The sequence below is a fragment of the Arachis ipaensis genome, chromosome B4 (genome assembly GCF_059453495.1).
Source record: "Arachis ipaensis isolate K30076 ecotype BB chromosome B4, ASM5945349v1, whole genome shotgun sequence".
In the NCBI taxonomy this organism is placed as follows: Eukaryota; Viridiplantae; Streptophyta; class Magnoliopsida; order Fabales; family Fabaceae; genus Arachis; species Arachis ipaensis.
The window spans coordinates 44828457-44832382 of record NC_142439.1 but is presented as its reverse complement, the minus strand read 5'-3'; the positions used below and the strand labels follow the sequence as shown (position 1 = coordinate 44832382).

Below are 3926 nucleotides of genomic sequence, written 5' to 3'. Positions count from 1 at the left end.
AAGATCCTTTTCAGTTCTTAACTGAATTCTTACAAATCTGTGATATTGTTAAGACCAATGGGGTTGATCCCGAGGTCTACAGGCTTATGCTTTTCCCGTTTGCTGTAAGAGATAAAGCTAGAATATGGTTGGACTCTCAACCTAAAGATAGCCTGAACTCTTGGGATAAGCTGGTCACGACTTTCTTAGCCAAGTTCTTTCCTCCTCAAAAGCTTAGCAAGCTTAGAGTGGATGTTCAAACCTTCAAACAGAAAGAAGGTGAATCCATCTATGAAGCTTGGGAGAAATATAAGCAACTGACTAAAAAGTGTCCTTCTGATATGCTTTCAGAATGGACCATCCTGGATATATTCTATGATGGTCTGTCTGAATTATCAAAGATGTCATTAGACCATTCTGCAAGTGGATCCATTCACCTAAAGAAAACACCTGCAGAAGCTCAGGAACTCATTGACATGGTTGCAAATAACCAGTTCATGTACACTTCTGAAAGGAATCCTGTGAGTAATGGGACGCCTCAGAGGAAGGGAGTTCCTAAAATTGATACTCTGAATGCCATATTGACTCAGAACAAAATATTGACTCAACAAGTCAATATGATTTCTCAGAGTCTGAATAGATTGCAAGCTGCATCCAACAGTACTTAAGAGGCATCTTCTGAAGAAGAAGCTTATGATCCTGAGAACACTGCAATAGCAGAGGTGAATTACCTGAAGGAACCCTATGGAAATACCTATAATTCCTTATGGAGAAATCATCCAAATTTCTCATGGAAGGATCAACAAAAGCCTCAACAAGGCTGTAATAATGGTAGAAGAAACAGGTTTAGCAATAGCAAGCCTTTTCCATTATCCACTCAGCAACAGACAAAGAATTCTGAGCAGAATCCATCTAGCTTAGCAAACATAGTCTCTGATCTATCTAAGGCCACTTTAAGTTTCATGAATGAAACAAGGTCCTCCATTAGAAATTTGGAGGCACAAGTGGGCCAGCTGAGTAAAAGAGTCACTGAAACCCTTCCTAGTACTCTCCCAAGCAATACAGAAGAGAATCCAAAAAGAGAGTGCAAAGCCATTACCTTACTTGGTGTAGCCGAACCCAAAGAGGAGGAGGAGAACGTGAATCCTAGTGAGGAAGACCTCCTGGGACGTTCACTGACTAATAAGGAGTTTCCCTTTGAGGAACCAAAAGAATCTGAGGAAGATGAAGAAGATGAAGACATTGCTGAAGAGCAAGTTGCTCAATATTTAGGAGCAATCATGAAGCTGAATGCCAAATTATTTGGTCATGAGACTTGGGAGGATGAACCTCCATTGCTCATCAAGGAACTAAATGCCTTGGTTCAGCAAACTCTACCTCAAAAGAAATAGGAACCTGGTAAATTCCTAATTCCCTGTAACATAGGCACAATGACCTTTGAGAAGGCTCTGTGTGACCTAGGGCCAGGCATAAACTTAATGCCACTCTCTATAATGGAGAAACTAGGAATCTTTGAGGTGCAAGCTGCCAGAATCTCATTAGAGATGGTAGATAACTCAAGAAAACAGGCTTATGGACTAGTAGAGGACGTGCTAGTAAAGGTTGAAGACCTTTACATCCCTGCTGATTTCATAATCCTAGACACTGGGAAGGATGAGGATGAATCCATCATCCTTGGAAGACCCTTCCTAGCCACAGCAAGAGCTGTGATTGATGTGGACAGAGGAGAATTGGTCCTTCAACTGAGTGAGCACAACCTTGTGTTTAAAACTCAAGGATCTCCTTCTGTAACTATGGAGAAGAAGCATGAAAAGCTTCTCTCACTGTAGAGTCAACCAAAGCCCCCACAGTCAAACTCTAAGTTTGGTGTTGGGAGGCCACAACCAAACTCTAAGTTTGGTGTTGAACCCCCACATTCAAACTCTAAGTTTGGTGTTGGGAGGTCCCAACAATGCTCTGAACATCTGTGAGGCTCCATGAGAGCTCATTGTCAAGCTATTGACTTTAAAGAAGCGCTTGTTGGGAGGCAACCCAATGTTATTTAATTATATCTATTTTATTTTCTATTGTTATTTTATTTTTTTAGGTTGATGATCATGTGGAGCCACAAAAAAACTACTGAAAAATCAAAAACAGGCAGCAGTCTGGCGTTAAACGCCAGTATTGCATACAAAAGGCGTTTTTACACACCTAATTGGAGCAGGGATGTTAAGTCCTTGACCCCACTGGATCTGTGGACCCCACAGGATCCCCACCTACCCTAACTCTCTCTCTTCACACCTTTTCATAACCCTCTTTCCCAAATACCCTTCACCAATCACCTCAGTCACTCTTCCCCACACCTCTTAACCACTCACATCCCTCCATTCTTCCCCATACACCCCACCTACCTCCAAAATTCAAACTCTTTTCCCTCCCAAACCCAACCCTAATGGCCGAACCCTAAACCTCCCCCCACTCCTATATAAACCCCTCATTCCTTCTTCATTTTCACCCATCACAACCCTTTCTTCTTCCCCTTGGCCGAATACACACCTCTCTCTCTCTCCTCCATTTTTCTTCTTCTTCTCCTTCTTTCTTTCTTCTTTTGCTCGGGGACGAGCAAACATTTAAGTTTGGTGTGGTAAAAACACTGCTTTTTGTTTTTCCATAACATTAATGGCACCTAAGGCCAGAAAAACCTCAAGAAAGAGGAAAGGGAAGGCAATTACTTCCACCTCTGAGTCATGGGAGATGGAGAGATTCATCTCAAAAGTCCATCAAGACCACTTCTATGAAGTTGTGGCCAAGAAGAAAGTGATCCCTGAGGTTCCTTTCAAGCTCAGAAAGAGCGAATATCCGGAGATCCGACAAGAGATTAGAAGAAGAGGATGGGAAGTTCTCTCTAATCCTATTCAACAAGTCGGGACCTTAATGGTTCAAGAGTTCTATGCAAACGCATGGATCACTAGGAACCATGATCAAAGTGTGAACCCGAATCCAAAGAATTGGCTTACCATGGTTCGGGGGAAATACTTAGATTTCAGTCCGAAAAATGTAAGGTTGGCGTTCAACTTGCCAATGATGCAAGAAAATGCACGCCCCTACACTAGAAGGGTCAACTTTGATCAAAGGTTGGACCAAGTCCTCATGGACATATGTGTGGAAGGAGCTCAATGGAAAGTTGACTCAAGAGGCAAGCCGGTTCAATTGAGAAGACCGGACCTTAAGCCTATAGCTAGAGGATGGTTGGAGTTCATCCAACGCTCAAATATTCCTACTAGCAACCGATCTTAAGTTACTGTAGACCAGGCCATCATGATCCATAGTATCATGATTGGGGAGGAAGTGGAAGTTCATGAGATTATACCTCAAGAACTCTATAAGGTGGCTGACAAGTCTTCCACTTTGGCAAGGTTAGCCTTTCCTCACCTCATTTGCCACCTCTGCAATTCAGCTGGAATTGACATAGAGGGAGACATCCTCATTGATGAGGACAAGCCCATCACTAAGAAAAGGATGGAACAAACAAGAGATCATGGACCTCAACAAGATCATGAGGAAATTCCTCACCATGAAATCCCTGAGATGCCTCAAGGGATGCACTTCCCTCCACAAAACTGTTGGGAGCAAATCAACACTTCCCTAGGAGAATTAAGTTCCAATATAGGACAACTAAGGATGGAGCACCAAGAGCACTCCATCATCCTCCATGAGATTAGAGAATATCAAAGAGCTATGAGGGAGGAGCAACAAAGACAAGGAAGAGACATAGAGGAGCTCAAGAGCACCATTGGTTCTTCAAGAAGAGGAAGACGCCACCCTCACTAAGGTGGACCCATTCCTTAATCTCCTTGTTCTTATTTTCCTATTTTTCATTTACTATGCTTCATGTTTATTTATGTTTGTGTCTTTATTACATGATCATTAGTATTTAAGTGTCTATGTCTTAAAGCTATGAATGTCCT

At 42.4% G+C, this 3926-nt stretch overlaps 1 non-coding gene across 1 annotated transcript; it reads right to left on the bottom strand.

Annotated features, from left to right (window-relative positions):
• Positions 1-218: 218 nt before the first annotated feature.
• Positions 219-326, bottom strand: LOC148567388 (small nucleolar RNA R71). Its single transcript, XR_015881662.1, has one exon. It is a non-coding gene; the product is annotated as a small nucleolar RNA R71 (small nucleolar RNA).
• Positions 327-3926: the final 3600 nt, after the last annotated feature.